The 17,866-nt window shown below is 29.2% G+C and overlaps 1 protein-coding gene and 1 long non-coding RNA gene across 5 annotated transcripts in view; one reads left to right on the forward strand and one right to left on the reverse strand.

Annotated features, from left to right (window-relative positions):
• Positions 1 to 17,866, forward strand: part of LOC147812596 (pre-mRNA 3' end processing protein WDR33-like) — a 612,260-nt gene that overhangs the window by 520,975 nt on the left and 73,419 nt on the right. The gene's annotated exons all lie outside the window — the stretch shown is intronic.
• Positions 8,608 to 17,866, reverse strand: part of LOC147812608 (uncharacterized) — a 30,679-nt gene continuing 21,420 nt past the window's right edge. For all 4 annotated transcript variants that reach the window (XR_015433305.1, XR_015433308.1, XR_015433306.1 and 1 more), the window contains one exon: positions 8,608 to 8,919. This is a non-coding gene — a long non-coding RNA (uncharacterized LOC147812608). The remainder of the gene's footprint in view (positions 8,920 to 17,866) is intronic.

Below are 17,866 nucleotides of genomic sequence, written 5' to 3' on the forward strand. Positions count from 1 at the left end.
GAAATAATATTTCAGTTGCAAAGCCCAACAATTGGTTCGACTGTTATAAAAAATTAAATAAACTATAAGTGAGCCGTGATGGCTCAGGGCGTTCGCCTTCCAATGTCGAGAATCGGATCCCAGCGATGGCTGGTCAATACGAATTTCGCACCAACCACAGTGCTGACGTAAAGTATCCTCAGTAGTAGACGGATCATGGGTTTGAGTCCCCTAGTCGTCAGGGTGGTTCTCGTGATCTTTCTCTCCATGCTACCCAAATGCGGGTTAGTTCTATCAGAAAGTCCTCCACAAAGGCAAATTTCTCTCAATACTGGAGCCAGGAGTTTCCTTGTCTTCTGGATTGGGTTCAAAATGACAATGCTACGGAGTTACATTAGTAATCTTAAACCCTAAAAATTGGATCGGCTCACCAACGATTGTTATAAAATAAAATTATTATTAATACTAAATACTTGTATTTACTATGCGACTTATTGCTTTTGATGATTATTTCCTAGAATTTAATTGATAAGAACTGAACTAAGCAGGAAGGGGGCCCTATAACATGGTCATACTGTTTGAAATTGAGAATATAAATTTTACTGACATAAAAAAAAAATTTTTTTTTTTCGGATGAGCAATAATTTTAATTTAAAAATATTTTGAACACCTCAAAAACTCAATGAGCATAAAATAAGGCATTTATAAATTATGCATAATTAAAAAAAAATTTAGTAGCTACCAGTATTGACGATAAATTCCTTGAGGTGATAGAATCTTATGGCAAAAGAGAATTTATATATCATGGCGGGCAAAATTATTTAAAATCTATTTTAATTCATTATTTGTGGTACAACTGAAACACATTTAAAGAAGTTTTGCATTAACTTAACAAAGAAAGAAAAATGATTTGTTAATTAGTTTTCTTTTATTTATTTTTTTGTGAAACCATATTCTCACCCTTGACGACTATTTTTAATGAAGCATCAAGTTTTGTTCCATTTCAAAACGGGGTCTTTATTTCTTTATAAAAGGGTAATTAGAATAACACCTGTTTTGTTAGCAGATGTTTTTCTTACTCATTTAAAGTTGTTTTTTAAAAAAAATCGTTTTCATTCTCCAACAGAACTTTTCTTTTAATTTTTTCTTTGTATGAAACAATTTTAAAACTCTAAAGAACATGTACTTTTCTTTGGCATTACATTTAAAAATAATTATACTTAAATCAAAGTTTTTTTTAAAGTGCTTGCTTAAAAAGAGAATTAATCTCCTCAATTTTAAAGTATCAAAATATATTTATTTAACGATTACACCACATACACTCTTAGTACTTCGAACTCAGAAGGGAAGGTAAAAAATGTTCGAATTATCAAAAATACGAGTTTCGTATGAATACTTGAAAAACGCTGATTTCACGAACTTACTTAAAAAGAAATAAACGTACTTTAAATTGTTTTTTTTTTTAATGATTACCCACGAGTTGTGTCAGATTAAATAGATTGCTAATCTGATAAATAAATCAACCATTTTGAGCGATTAAAACTTTTCTGGGGCAATCTCTTTGCAAACAATATTATACACACGCTGTAGAAATGTTTATTCTTTAAGGGTTGATTTATACACACTTAAAGTATTAATTCTTAGTTTAAATTAACTGTACTTTGAATCGGAATATAAAAGTAGCAAAAGCATTTTGTTTCAAGCATTTATCTACCTACATCTATGATGATAGTACAGCAAAAAGTATCAATCTGAATATGTTATGTTGTAACGAATTATAAACCGGTTTAAAGGAGCAAACTTAAATATGCTTATTAGTTAGTGTTAACTATTAAGTTACGAAATTAGGCAAAAAACAAAAGCGCACTTTCTTCGAATATAAAATGAAACTTTTTTTGTAGTTGACTGATAGGGATTTTAGCACAAAGCAACCGGAATTGTGTAAAATAGGGGCCCAATTATTTAGTCTTATGTTTGGGACCCTTAATGTTAATTTTACTTTTTGCTCATTTCACTATTTCGTGGACCTTTCAAGCAAACCAAAACATTTTTACATATAATTATTAAATTTCTTTTTCCAAAGAAATTTTTTTTTTAATTATTTCGTTAAGTAACTACCGAACACTTTTAACAGGTGTGTAAATTTTTACACCGTTTTAAAGCATGTAACTTTAAATAACGACATTTAAACGAAATCAGTTGAGCAGTTTAAATGATGAAATTTAAACGAAATCGGTTGAACAGTTTCTGAGTTATCCAATTTAAGAGAGTCGTATACTTAAAATTTAATTTCTTGTGAACTACTGTGCAGATTTCATTCGAATTTTGTACTTTGTCATTTTAAATAATTTTGTAATTTAAATTTTGCCGTAAATAATTGAAAATAACGAATAATTATTAAAAAGTACTTTTTTTCCGCTAATTATCTTCAATTTAACGCGCTTCATAGGTAAGAGTAAGAATTATTTTTAAAGCTTTGCAATGAGTGTTAGCAATTAAAATTAGGGCATTTTATACTTTGCCATTTTAAATCGATAAAATGAAAAAGCGTCTTTCAAAATCACTTTGTGGTTTGTTATTGATGTTAAACAAAGTCTGATAGTTTAAAAAATTCTTTTATCTTTATGTGGAAAAAAGGCGTTTACATTTATAAGTTCGTTTTTGAAATGTGTAACCAAAGTTTTCTTGAATTTAGTATGTTCAATTTATATATGTATATCACACGCCTATTGAGGCAAAAAAAATTATTTTAACTTTAATCAAACTCTGCTCGGCCTTTTTTTTCTTTTCTTTTCGATGCCTCACCCCTTAACGAAAGATGAGAACTCAGCGTTATTTTGTTTATATCTTGGCCAAAGGATACGAGCTCATTATTCGCCAAGGTTTATATAATGCAAATACCGAGAAAGAAAACTTTAATAAGTTCTTTTTAAAAATACTCTTACTTAGTTTGTTCGAAAGTATTAACTTAATATTTTGGAATATTAATTTCTAGTTCCATACAGTAGATAGAATTAAAAAAAATTCTGATTTTTATGAAGTTCTATCAAAAGAATAACCGAAATGCGCAGTTTTTGTTTCTATAGGGCCTTCTTGATTTGCATAAGACTTGGTCAAACTGATTTTCTGATCGGTATAAGATTCGATTATAATAAATAAAACAAACTTCATTATCATGTACAAGTATAATTAAATCAATTGATCAAGGCCCTTAGGCTCCGTAGGAGATTTTCATGGTTTTCCTTTCCATATAACATTTCTTTCATTTTATCTCAATGCTTGATCAAGGAGTTTCTTTGTCTTCTGGTCTGGGTTCGAAATTACAAAACTAGGAATTTTCAACACTGAACATAAAATAAAATCATATTCGTGACTGATTACAATTTTTATCATAGATTGTAATTACTTGTACTCGGTAAACTAGTAGCGAAACAGGTTCGAACACTGCTCCTCCATTCAATTCGAACAAAGTACAATTAATATATGAAATCTCTTAATAGGTTTTTTTATTGTTGAACAGCCTACCCAATTTTGGGTCCACGACTACTAATGTTCAACTCCGTAGCCTCGTAACTTTCCAGAATCCAAAAGACAAGGAAACTCCTGGATCAGCAGCCCCCAGAGGTATTGATTTGTTTATGGGAACATGGAGGGCTTTGTGACTCGACAGATTTAACGTGAATTCACGGAGAGTCTTCGGCAGACGGGGATCGAACCCACGCCCTCTTGGACATGGGTCCAGTGCCCTACCCACCAGGCTATCCCGGCTCTTTCTTCATAGGTTGTATACAAATCCTTCGAACTCAGAGGTAGAAAGTAGCACACTACGAGATAATGAAACTACTGTAGTCGCTACTCTTTTCGTAGTTTGTAGTGTAAAGAAAAGTAGTGCGATTAAAAAAAAAACAATATTTTGTAGCGATTCCTGGCAACTACTTTTAATGTCAGTTTAGAAAAAAAAATACGGCTCTATCGGAACAAATTTTTCGAATTTGATGGGTACAAATTTTGGCAGGCAGGTCCATCAATGGATGCAATGAAAATGCAGCTGTAATAGAAAAATTACGTATTTAAAATCAAGTATAACTAATATTTCAAACTAGTCATTACGAAAAACAGATAATGAACCACTTTGGTCACACCTTCAAACGCGAATGCACACAAATATTGATGTTCTTTTTAAAAAATGGAGTGTATTTTCGATGTAGTACTTAATTTCTTAGAGAATAAGAAATTGCAATTATTTGATAATTTCGCATTTCTTGAAAAAAACATTCTTATTCGAAAAAGGCATAAAAAGTTGAAGGTTAAATGAACAAATTTGAGTTTTTTTTTTTTGGAGTAACAAACCGGCTCATATACACATTAATAATTATTTCTTAGTTATTCTCTCATATTTAATGTCAGCCAATTTCTTATTCAAAACAATTTTGAACATAATATGTAAATTAAGTTCTCCAGCAAAGCTCGTGTTCTTAAAGTAGTCACTACAGTTTTTAAAAAAGGTAGTTGTAATTAACTACATTTGTAACAAGGTTGTTGCAGTTAACTGCAAGAGTAATTTGGTTTTTCTGACCACTGGTCGAAGTAACAGTGTGTGCTTTTCGTTGTTTTCTTTTCCATTTAGATACATATTATTATCATTTTTTTCAGCAGAATCGTTATGCTCTCAATTGTATATTTGAGAAAAACATCTTTTTTATTTATTATTATTATCTGATAAGAAGGAAAAGAAAGAAAAAACTTTAAATTAAAATCGAATTTAATTTATATAATATAAACGTTGGTATGGAAACAGAATATCAAAGAAATGAAAAAGCAGGGCAAAAGTAATTAGTGGTTGATCCCATTTTTTTTAATTATTATTGGGTTCCATATACCCTTTAAAAACCCGCCGGTTTCCGTGATGAAAGGCCGAGTAAAAAGTCTTTTCTTATACTATTTATTGATTCTTAGCAATTATCATGAGTTACGAAATTAGACGAGTAAACAAAACATACCACTTTTTTTTCTCGAAGCATTCGGATTTCTGAAGCTCAAATATTGAGAGTAGCTGCCATCTAGGAAATAGCTTCCGAATATATTGGTCAGCAGGGCAGTATGAATGTATCGAATCTGTGTTCTTCTGAAGTCAAATTTAAAAATGCGAATTTTTTTAAAATTTGTTATTTAGAAATTTCATCCCTTCAGTGTCGATAAATGAGTACCAAGCATGCTTGGGAACTAAACACTGTGGGTTCGGCTGACCACCTGAACGGAACATCTGCTCCTTCACCCCAGAAAACTGAGATGGGCTGTCGCGCCACTGAGTTAGAGATATTTTAGAAAATATATGTCCCATTTTGCCCAAATTTTTAAGTAATAAAAATAATTAACATTTGATAAAAACTATTTTTTGATAAAGGTTTTTCCTGAATGTGAAAGTTTACACTACGTTCGTAATGTCGGCACAAAGAATTTCCCTTTGACAAAAAAAAAATATATATATATTTTTTTTTAAAAAGAAATGCATATATATATATATATATATATATTAATTGAATGCGTTGATAGTTAAAATTTGAAAACTCTTATTATTTTTCTTAACAATGAATTTCCGTCAAAGACCCGCTTTTAGGAAAATATTTAACCTATTTCTTTGTTCTGAGGGGATCTGGCAAACAGATCTTCGTTTAACCCGTTATGACGAGAAATTTTATTTTTTTTTGTTCATAATTCATTATCTAAACGATTGGTTTCGCATAAATTTTCTATTTCAATATTAGCTTGCTTTTTAGCATAATTTTAATTTATTCCACTGTTTAAGGAAGTGAATAATGTGCATCGCCTTTTCTGAAATTTACACATTTATGAAAATAATGCCAAGTTAAATAAATAAAAAAAAATTGATAATTAAAAAAAAAGTCAACTTTGAAGTTATTTTTAAAATTAAAAACTTTATTTTACCTCTGATTTTTAATTGAGAGGGCGAATAATTTGCTTTTTTTGGTTCTGAACTTCAGACATTCGTGAAAAAAAATTGGTAATTTTAGAACAAAACAACAAAAAAAATGCAATTTAGAAGGCTATTTTTCGAAAAGAAAACTTCTTTTGAAATTTAATTCAAGCGGGTAAACTGTGTCTCGCTCTTTCTGGAATTTAGACATGAAAACAGATAATGTTAAGTTTAATTAGCAAATTTAATAAAGAAAAGTTTAATTTAAAATCACCATCAGTCAAAAATGGTTCTCTACTGACTGAATTACAATAAAAATAAAGTTTTCTCTTATATCTATTAGATAAACTTCATTTTAAAGTGTAAGTGTTTACAATGCTTTGATTTCGCCCTTCCATTCCAATTATTAATTCCTTAATAATTGACGTTAAACTAATTTAATAAATTAAAATAGAAAGTCTCTTGTTCCATATTATAATTTTTAAAAATTTGTGTGAAGTTTAAATTTAAAAATCATGCAGGGGGCGCGCCCGAGTTTATTTAAGCTACTGATAAGGAAACAAGTTCCCATACTAAAATGAATTAACACAAGCTACCATACACACTTAAATAATGTTGGCAGTTTCTTAAAGCAATGGGATTTATCTGAGTTTTTAACTATCTGTGATTTAAAGTATCAAGTAATTGAAAAAAAAAAAAAAAAAAAAGAATTTTAATTACAATCGGATGGAAATTTTGAGAAGGAAAAAAATGATCTTGCTGTGTTCGAAGCAATAAATCAGCAAATTAGTTAAAAAAATTTTGTAACCTTGGTTTTTAGGGACATATTTAAATGAATAATTATTTCAGATGAATGACTGTTATGTGACTGCACAGCAATATTTTATAAATAATCATACTTTAATTATCATTAGTAAATGAGTAGTATAATTAAAGGAATGACTACTTTAAATGAGAATTATTTTTCTAAATTTACATATTTTAAATATTGTTAGTTTAAATTTAGTTTTTATAATAAGGAAGTAATGATATAATTAGATTCATGTTAAATAAAATTATAAAGCCGTTTCGGAGTTTTACTTTATAGATTGATAGATGGCACCACTAGAATTTATAGAATAGGCTGTTTTAAAAATCAACTTAACTGAATTGTATATTTATTAATCGTGAATTGATGAGCAAGTTTTTACAAAATTGCTTTCATATTTGTTATTATTCTGGGAAGAAAAAAACATAGCCAATAATCCTTCAATTAATAAAAAAAACAAAAAATTTTATGCATCCATCAAGGACAAGTTATTTTGAATTTATTGTATGTTTATTTACTAATATGATTAACTATTTTTAAAAATAATTTATTAGTTTTTTTACATGTTATGAAGTCTGTCATGATGAAATGTTTTAAATTCTCACTTTGAAAAAGTGAATTAGCGAACGTTTTTCTCCTCTCTTAAGCAATTATTTTATACTTTATTTATTTAATATAAATGCTTGTCATCAATATTGGAAATTTTTCTCACTATAATTAATTGTATTTTAATAATCAGAATCTACTGATGTTAAATACTTAATTATGGCAAGTAAAAATAAAAAAAATAAGTTAGCTTAAAATTTTGATTGCTCTATCTATTGATTCATATAGTAACTACATAGAATGGTTGATACCGAAGACTCAATTCAAACATTTAAATGTTAGTCTAGTAAGTAACACAAAAATAAGGAAAAAAAATACGTTCCTTCACTGGAAGTTATGGATTTTTTTATATATATATATATTGCTGTATTTAAAACCAACCCAGAGACGATTTTGTACTTGCACTTATTACACAGTTTATATTGCTTTGCATACAAGTGAAATACTGTTTTCTTTATTTCGTTCAAGCGAATGAGAACAGACACGAATCAAAAGGGCAAACAATTCAAAATTAAATTAAAATTTATTTGAATATAAAACTTATTATTTTCGAATTGCGCTCGTGAAGAAAATGATCTATCGATTCAAATTTTATCTAACACAAATTTGGGAATCGTTATAGTATTGTATTTAAAAGACGTAGTAAACCAACAAAAACCTTCGAAAATACGAATGAAAAGCATCTTACATTAGCTATGAAATGGTATTATAGAATTTTTAAAAGTTATTATATTATTTTAAAGTACTGTGTTATTATTTTGTTGCAATAAAAATATTGAGAAATGTGATCGAAAAACTACATTGAGATTATAAGCTTCTAAAACTTCGGTGCACTACTTAATATCAGTCTTTCCCAAAAAAGTTTTTTATTACGTTCTGGAGCTATCGCAGGCAGCACATTCGATAGGGGGAAACATTTTGCGGCTGCTGGCGAGTCGGCTGCTAATTACCTAACCCTAATCGATATAATCGGTTTACAACTCACATCAAGCAAATGAAACATGTTCTTTATAAAACTGTATGGGTAAATTAAATTAGACTTTTCCAGACCGAAAAAGTTTTCTTTCCCATTATTCGAATTTGTAGTAATGATAAGACGTTGTAACAGTTTATCACCTTATGTTCAGCACAGCATTTTGTATTTGTGCTGGTAATATATATATGAATAAAAAATAAAATTAATAGATTGAGTACAAAAATGACTTTCTCCAAATTTAAAATGTATCTGCTAGGACTAGACTTGATTTTAAAATTTGTTTTGGAGGTAAATGATGACACCAACACGAAATATTATTTTAATTATATCCACCAGTATATGTATATATACCGGTATATGAATATACCTGCATAATATAACAATAATTATTATGATCATCAGTGCATGCCATTAATAAAATACTATCTCATAATACTGTCAATATAATACTGAAATAAAATGTTCGAATCTATACATAGAGGATCAAGTTCATAATTAAGCAAATCCAATTCAAGCGATCATAAATGAAGCATTCGTTCTGTAGTAATTAATTGAATCTGTATAACGACTTCCAGTAAAGCAGTCCCATAGATCTGAGTTCCCTTGTTGTAGACACTGTAATAAAAAGTACATTATTATTACCTCTTTATAACACATTTTTTATAATTATAGAATGATAATAAAGGCCTTCGTTTCTAAGTAGTAAAGAGGAAGACGGTTCTTTTGTTTTCATAACATATTGTAAATTTATTTACCATAAATTAAACTATGCACCGAAAATAATTAAAATATTGTTTAAAATTCTCCAAAATATTTCTCTAATTTCTTTTCATTCATTTTCTGAATAAATGAAAAGAAATTATAAATCATTTAACAATCTAAAATTTTTTGCTCTAAAACGAGTCAATATTTTTTAAATAATATTTTTCTACAGAATTAAACAATTCCATCTATATCAATTTCAAACCAGATTTTTTTAAATTTATAATTTTTTGAAACTATAGATTGATTACAGAGACCTTTGTTTCTTATCAGTGAAACAAAATCAAGGTTGTTGCTTTACTGATGTCTGGACATAAAAAAAGATCTATTTAGTAGTAAACTGTTAAACACCTGCCTTAGCTATTAATGATCTCTCATAGATAGTGAAAAAGGAGGATGGGTTAAATAAAGGGTTGATTAATATTGTTTCCTTCTGATATTGCCCAAATGTTATTTTATTATAATGCATAGATGTAGATTAAATTCATTATGAAGACTTATAAATTCGAAGTTATGTTTGGAAACAGAAAAAGTGTTCGAAAAAAGATTAACCTCAAACTTCTTCATTTCTAAATTGCTATAATACATCAATAAAAGTATCCAATTTAATAAAATAATCAATGTGAAAATGCAGAAGAAAAAAAAACATCGAAGTGATAAAAGAAAAATAAATAAAACAGCGTAATTTATATGAATGTTATAAGTTTGAAAAACAATATTTATTTCAGATAAGATTCCTTCAGTAAATGTAATTCTTTGTGAAAAATGTTCGTTGAATCAGAAAATTGTTATATAATTAGATAACATCTAGAAGTAAATAGGTCATGAGCTAAAGAAGCTTTAAATTATTTATATAATTGATATAAATGTTCAATATTAAATTTGCTCCAAAACACTCATTTGCTCCAAAACACACTCTAGTTCGTCTGCAATTGTATTTAACTTTATTCTTTTTTAATTCGCAATTAATAAATATAGAAATTATAGAAATTAAACCTCCCTGCAAGTTCTAGATTGTTTCCTTTACATGGTGGCAGAATTTTCTCCCGATAAAATGAAATAAAATAAACATTTCATTTAGATATACTATTAGATATCTCATTAGATATGATCAGATTTTGTTATTTTATGACCGTTGCTGAGCAGCCGACCCAATTTTGGGTTTATGACTACTAATACTCAACTCTGTAGTCTTGTTATTTTGAACCAATCCAGAAGACGAGGTAACTCTTAGATCAGTACCTCCAGAGGAGGTACTGATCTAGCATGGAGGACTTTGTGACTCGACAGATTTAACGTGCACCGGTCACCATTTAATTCACGAGGAGTGTTCGGCCGACGGGGATCGAACCCACTCTCTCTTAGACATGGGCCCGGTGTCCTACTAGCCAGGCAATCGCAGTCCCGTTTGATTGCATTACAGGGTTGCCACAGAAAAAAATGAACAAAATAGTTGCTTCTAGTAGCCTAAAGCATGAAAATAGTCGCCTAAATAAAAGCATTTTTTTTTTCAATAATATGACTAAAATTTTATCAAATGACTTCATTGTAATCCATTTAGTCAAGTTGACGGCCAAAACGATAATTTTTAAATTAACGTTAGTGCTCTAACACTAAATTTTTATAGAAAAAAAAATTAGTATATTTGCAGAACATTAAATAATTTTAAATGCTAGAATTAATGCATCATAGTATCGTATTAAAAATTGGATTCTTTAAAATCAGGCAGAGTTTAGTAGCAATAACCGTTGAAAAGGCGACTGAGAAACAAAATAGACTCACAATGGAATCCGTACAAATTGAGAGCATTAAAAAGTGATGACTCAAATTTGAAATTCAATATTTTTTTTTATTTTTTAGAAAAAAAAATTCATTATATTCAGAAGATGCTGCAGGTTGTCAACCCAATTTATGCTAAAATAAAACACTGCTAGGAGCACAGAAAAGTCTCCCAATAGTCTCCTTTTCCTGAAAATAGTTGCTTTTATAGCCTTTTCAGGCGACAAAAGTAGCCATAGTTGCCTCAGGCCGAAAATAGTTGCAAATAGTCGCATTTTAGTCACCTGTGGCATCCCTGCATTATCTCATTAGATATCACATGGCCTTAAATATAAATAATTACTAAATATGGTTTTCTCAACTATAGGTAAGCATAAACAAATAATTAAAATTCATGTTTATATTATCTACAGCCTAGAAACCTAGATGTAGAGACTATAAATTAACTGAAATATTCCTTAAAAACTCTTAAGTTTTCTGGATTATTCACTTTCCTCATCATATATTCCTAAAATACATTATTTCGATTAATTGCGATGCTTTTTATTCAAAGTTAAATCATGCATAATATTTCATTATAACTACGAATATAATTATGTGATTCACATTATACAACATCTGTATGAAATAAAGCTAAAATTATTGAAACTCATAATTGGTTTTTCTAAAAATAGGACACAATAATACTTTAGAATCAATAATACGAGCTATATTACAACTATTCAGTTCCTATTGCAGGTAAACAGTTGTAAATTATCATCAATCTGAAGATTTATTTAAATTCTTTTATGTTTCAATTAAGGCAGATTTTTTGACTTAAATAAAATCAAAGTGGTTGCCAATAATTGTCCGATCTCAGTTTGCGATTTTTTTTTTACTTTTAATAATTGCAGTTAATGCTTCTATGCGCCAAAAAAAAGAGGAAAAAAAAAAGATATCCTGAATAATTTTTGCTCTAATGATCCGATTTTTACGAGCTAAGTGTCAATCTTAAAGGTTCCAGAGAAGGATTTCAAACATGTTAATTCTGGCCATTTTATTTCATAACCGTCGTTGAACAGCCGGCCAAATTGTTAGGTTTACGACTACTAATGTTCAACTCCGTAGCCTTGTCATTTTGTATCCAATCTTCAAGACAAGGGAACTGCTAGATCAAGTATTAAGAAAAATTTTGACTTCGTGAAGGACTTTTTGATGATACTAACCCACATTTGAGTTTCATGGAGAGGAGAAAAACGAGAACCTCCCACGGTTAGCCTGACTGCCAAAGGACTCCAACACATAATCCGTCTACCACTGAGGATATTTCAGGTCAGCACAGGGGTTGGTTCAAGCCGGATGCGAATTCGTAGCGACCAGATATCGTCGGATTCGAACCCGGTTCACCTCAATGAAAGGCGAACGCTCTATCCTTTCAGCCATCGCGGCTTTAGTTGTTATTATTAATTAATTTACTTACAAAATCAGGCACAAAAACGTATTTTCTCTGAATTAACGCATCTATGATTTTTTTCATAGTTTGATTCGTGAGCCCGATGGCTCAGGGGATAGAGCGTTCGCCTTCAGATAAGGTGAACCGGGTTCGATCCCGGCGACGGCTGGTCGATATCCGGCTAGCACTGACCACTGTGCTGACGTGAAATATCCTCGGTGGTAGACGGATCATGGGCTAGAGTCCCCTTGCCGTCAGGCTAACCGTCGGAGGTTTTCGTGGTCTTCCTCTCCGTGTAAAGCAAATGAGGGTTAGTTCCTAGAAAAAGTCCTCCACGAAAGCATATTTCTCCCTATACTTAATCCAGGAGTTTCCTCGTCTTCTGGATTGGGTTCACTATTACGAGGCTACGCATTTGAACATTAGTAGTAGTAAACAAAAAAATTGGGTCGGCTGTTCAACAACCGTAATGAAATAAAATATTTTAATTCGTGACCCGCAATATAGGAGTGTAGACAAAATTTCAAAAAATTGGGGAGCTAGGAAGCTACATTTAGTGTAGTCCTAAAATAAGGGAAAGCAATTAAGAGGAGTAATTTAATAACCATAAACTAACTGTCTGATAGACAAGATAGAATTACTCAGTATTTCTCTGTTGCTGAACAAGGAAGTTGAGATAATAAAAAAAGGAAACCTTATCATTTATTGTATTGTGTTCGCTGAGATCGACAACACTTTTTTTAGCAGTTAATACAAAAATATCTCGAAGTTTCTAGGCAACAGGCAATTTTTGGACTTATTTCTGTCTAAAAAGCAAAGACTGCTTTCCTTTTAAAAAATTTTAATCGATACATAAATTTTTTATAATTTTACAAGATTTGAACACCTGAACTTTTTATGTGGCAAGTTGTATATTATGAGTATATATTATAAGTTGTTTTCAACTTTTTTAAATTTTTCGTTGTACCAAATTTGCATTAGTTCTTTATATTATTTACGTAATTGTAAGGAAAATCATTAAAAAGATTCCGTAAACATGTAGAGCATCTGGAAGAGATTATAATTCACATTATTAAGGTTTTACATAATTCACGATATTTCTTTTTTCTATTATTGAAAAAATTAGTTCATTATTCATGGCATTTCAAAAGTATTGAAATATGAATGTTTAAGAATATTGTATGATTCATTTTTTTTAAAATCGTTTTATTTTGCCAAATATGTGAGCTACGTGTCTTTTTTTGGGGGGTAAAGACAATTTGCAAAGAGCATAGTAATGTTTCTATACATTCTAAAACGAATTTTCGTAAATTTTCCATAAAATTTTGCAGAGCATGTTCTTTAATTACGATCTGCTGTATTTATCATCGAATATTGCTACTATAATTTCTTTGCTTAGTTCTTTTCATTATGTGAACTTACATTATGATTCTTACATACACATATCTAATATGATAGTCTCCTTTTAAAGTTGAGTTCGTAAGGTCTTTAAGAAAGTGAATCGTGGCAGCAAATGTATTTTATTACGTTTATATTCTCCACAACATTCAATTATCAATTTCAATAATTCCAAATATCTGAATATAAAATTTTGTAACTTAAGATAACGTAAAAGATTACTTCAAATAACTTCTTAATTTTAATATAGATGCAATTTTTTTTAATGTTTTAAGGATCTGTTAAAATAATACAAATGTTTGTTTTAGTCAGCATAAAATTCTTATCAAAATAACGATTGAAACTCAAATGTAGTATACTAAAACAGGGTTGCCACAGAAAAAAAATGAACAAAATAGTTGCTTTTAGTAGCCTAAAGCATGAAAATAGTTGCCGAAAACTATGAAAATAGTAGCCTAAATAAGAACTAAAATTCAGCAAAAATAAGACTAAAATGTTATTAAATGACTTAATTGTCATATACCATGATCCGTTTAGTCAAGTTGGTGGCAAATAGGATAATTTTTCTTTAAACGTTAGTGTTCAATCGCTAAAATTTTTATATAAAAAAAATTTGCATATCTGCAGAAAATTGAATGCTTGTAATTACTAGAATTCATTCAAAGAATACTTTTTCGTTAAAAAAAAAAAAAAAAAAAAAAAAAAAAAAAAAAAAAACACTTTTTCCAAGAAATTTTCTCCTTTATCAATAATTGATTTAGCAAATTTTATATATTTATATATTATATTGTAAAAAGTGATTTCTCAGATTCAAAATTCATGCATTGTAATATCATATTAAAAATTGTTTTTTTTTTGAAATCGTGCAGAATTTCAAAGCAATAACCGTTGAAATGGCGATCGAGAAACGAAAGACTTACAATAGAATCTGTGCAAATTGAAAGCATTAAAAAGTGATGACTCAAATTTAATTATTCTTTAATTATTTATTTATTCAATTTTTTAATTATTTATTTATTTCTTATTAATTTTTTTATTTTCATTTTATATTTTTTATTTTTCAAGAAAAGAAATTCAGTGTGTTCAGAAGATTTTGTGGGTCGCAGGTTTTCAACCCAATTTATGCTAAAAAACATTGCTAGGAGTACAGAAAAGTCTCCTAATAGTCTCCTTTTCCTGAAAATACTTGCTTTTTTAGCCTTTTCAGGCTAAAAAAGTTGCCATAGTCCCCTCATGCTGAAAATAGTTGCATTTTAGTCGCCTGTGACAACCCTGTAAAAGTATAAACTTCATTGGCCTTAAAAATATGAAAATGGTAATAAAAGTGGACATGTTTGGAGCACTCAGAAATAGAAGCTCATTCTAAAGAATCGCCGAATGAAGAAAACCGAAGCGATTCTAAACAGAAAACGTGAAGTTGCCAGCAAAATATGAAAAGGAAAAATCACAGTACCCGAGAGTGACATAGTGAACAAAAAATTGAATAAAGACAAAAAAAAAAAAAAAAAGCAGTGGCCGAGAGTGGTATAACAAGGCAAAATGCATTTTGACGTGTGAGAGAAATGTTGAGAAACTACAAGGGAAATTAGCATTCGTATAAATAAAATAAGATTTGTGAGTATCAAAATACGCTGATGTGACACGGGTGGTTAAAAATTTGGCATTATCGAAATTCAATGTATCCCCAATATTGAAAACATGTGCGGCAAAAGGTGATTTATCTCCTTTTTGATAACTGTTTTATCTACTGTTTTCATTTATTTAAATTTTCAAAACGCGTCTGGTTGAGCAAGAGTTGCACTGGCATTCTCTGTTTTACTCTCGGCTAACACGGTGCTTCTCATTTTGTATTTTACTTTTACTTTCCATTGTTAAAAAAAAAAAAAAAAAAAATAACACTTTTTGTTTCAAAACAGTTTCGTTTTCCTCATTCACGTCTGGCAAGTCTTGAAAATGGGTGCTACACTATTTTAGCGAGCTAAACATTTGCTTCAAACACTGCCCAATACAGAACTGGCTAAACGTGAAAGACGTGGCTTGAATTTTGGCTCTCTGAAAATATGTCGACTTTTATTTACATCTTCATATTTTTTTAATATAACTGAAATTTTTCATTTGTTCACTTCAGAGTCTTGGCCTTATTCACTTAGTAGCAAAGTATATTGAATTAAAATAAATTTTCGCGATATTAAAATAAGTTTTACGTAAGATAATCGTTTTCGCTCTTAATTTGAAAAAAATAATGACTTACGGAACTTTCTAAAAAAAATAAAACAGTGCAATTTACTTATTTTTTTAATTGTATTTATTCATTTATTATTATTTCTTAGTGCTACTCGGAAAAAACATTTCTTAGGAAGTTAAACAATTCCGTTTGCAGTAGAAATTTCAAAAGTCGAATGAGACAGTGTAATAACTCTTCCCATGAATCAAAGTTAAATAACCACAACGTCAATTACTTCGATCAACTTAAAAAAGAAAAGTTTAAAAATATATTTTTTACTAATCAATCTAAAAACTGTTCTAGATACATATTAGGGTATATTTAAGGGCATATTTCGATAGAGTTTTATTATACATCTATTATTATATTTTATTTTACTTAAAATTACTCAAGTTATATGATTAAATGCAAGAACAGTATGATGGTTTTCACTGCTTACCCTCATTTTTCCTGCCGTCTTAACAAAATAAAGAAATAATTTTAATACATTTAATTGTTTCTATTTGTTTCAAGCAATAAATTAATTAGCCCAAACTGATGCCAATTTTAGGGATAATAAAATCAGTCACAGTTCAATTGAACATTAATGAAACATTAACATTATTGTCTCCTTTACTGCGAAATAGGAACAAATTTTATTCATAATTTATGAAAAAAAATATATTGAAACAATTTTCTGGACATACTAAATACAGCTATAAAATAATTTAAAATCCTAAAATGTATTAATATAACTTATTTAAGTATAAAGAAAAACTTAAAGTTATAAAAAAAAAGCAATTTTTTTGAGATGATTCTAAAATTAGCATGGGGTTGGAATTCTTTTTTTTTTTTAACAATTTTTTATTTTTAGTATTTGCTGTTAAACAAAATCAAGCCTACCGAGCATCATTTTCCTGCTATAACAATACTTTATGAATTATGCTAAAATTGAGAATTGTTTAGTTAAAAGTTGATTAAAAGCTTCTTTTAACAAATTTCTTCCTCATTATTTTTTTAAAAAGGCAACCTTCTTAAAGTTAACGGGCAAAAGTAAGTCTGAACGTCAAAAAAAAAAAAAAAAAAAAAAAAAAAAAATTTTAGCTCCGTAATTTTTTATCCATTTAAAAAACAAAGTATACACACTTTGAGTTGCGCATACATGCATTTACTTTTTATTACTTAAATAGGAAACAATATAAAAAAAAACAATAATTGAAATTCCTTTTTCGAAAATATAGACTGCTGATTCAGATCGAGTAATAGATTATGAGTAATTTTAAAGCAGCAGAATCTGTATAAAAGGTTTAATTTTCAACTAACTGGCAATAATTCTAAGCTTTCTTTTATTAAAAACTTGATAATAATTTTTAAAAAAGTTTAATGGCTTTACTCTCGATGTTACGCATATGCAGGTTAGCTCCATCAAAAAGCCCTGCACAAAGACAAAATTTCTCCCGATACTTGATCCAGGAGTTCCCTTATCTTCTGGATTGGTTTCAAAATTTCAAAGCTACGGAGTTGTGCGTTAGTAGTCGTAAGCCTAAAAATCGGGTCGGCTGTTCACCAACGGTTATAATATAAAATAATTTAAAAGCGAACGAGGGTTAAAGAAAAAGCTAAATTAAATTGCTAAAACATTATATTAGTACAGTATTGGAAATATAACATACGGAGTAGTGTAGACAGGGATGAGATTGGTGCCAAAGGGCAAAAAAGCTGAATTTCCAAGTGAGTAAATTTTACGTTGTCGATAGAAAAACAGACACCTTTATAGTAACTAATTCAAGAAAAAAAACTTACTTTTTACAAGAATCGCGATAATTGATTTTAAAATCGCGTGAATATGAATAGCGATAATGGATTTTGAAATCACGTGAATATGAATGAGAAAATACATTCTGCGTTATAGAATTTTTAAATCGCGTAAATACAAATTTCGATTCATAATTTTTAGATCACGTGAATGCGAATCCTATAACGCCTTA

This window comes from Parasteatoda tepidariorum, chromosome 4 (assembly GCF_982258835.1).
Source record: "Parasteatoda tepidariorum strain Cologne lab strain chromosome 4, Ptep-v5.0, whole genome shotgun sequence".
Classification (NCBI taxonomy): Eukaryota; Metazoa; Arthropoda; class Arachnida; order Araneae; family Theridiidae; genus Parasteatoda; species Parasteatoda tepidariorum.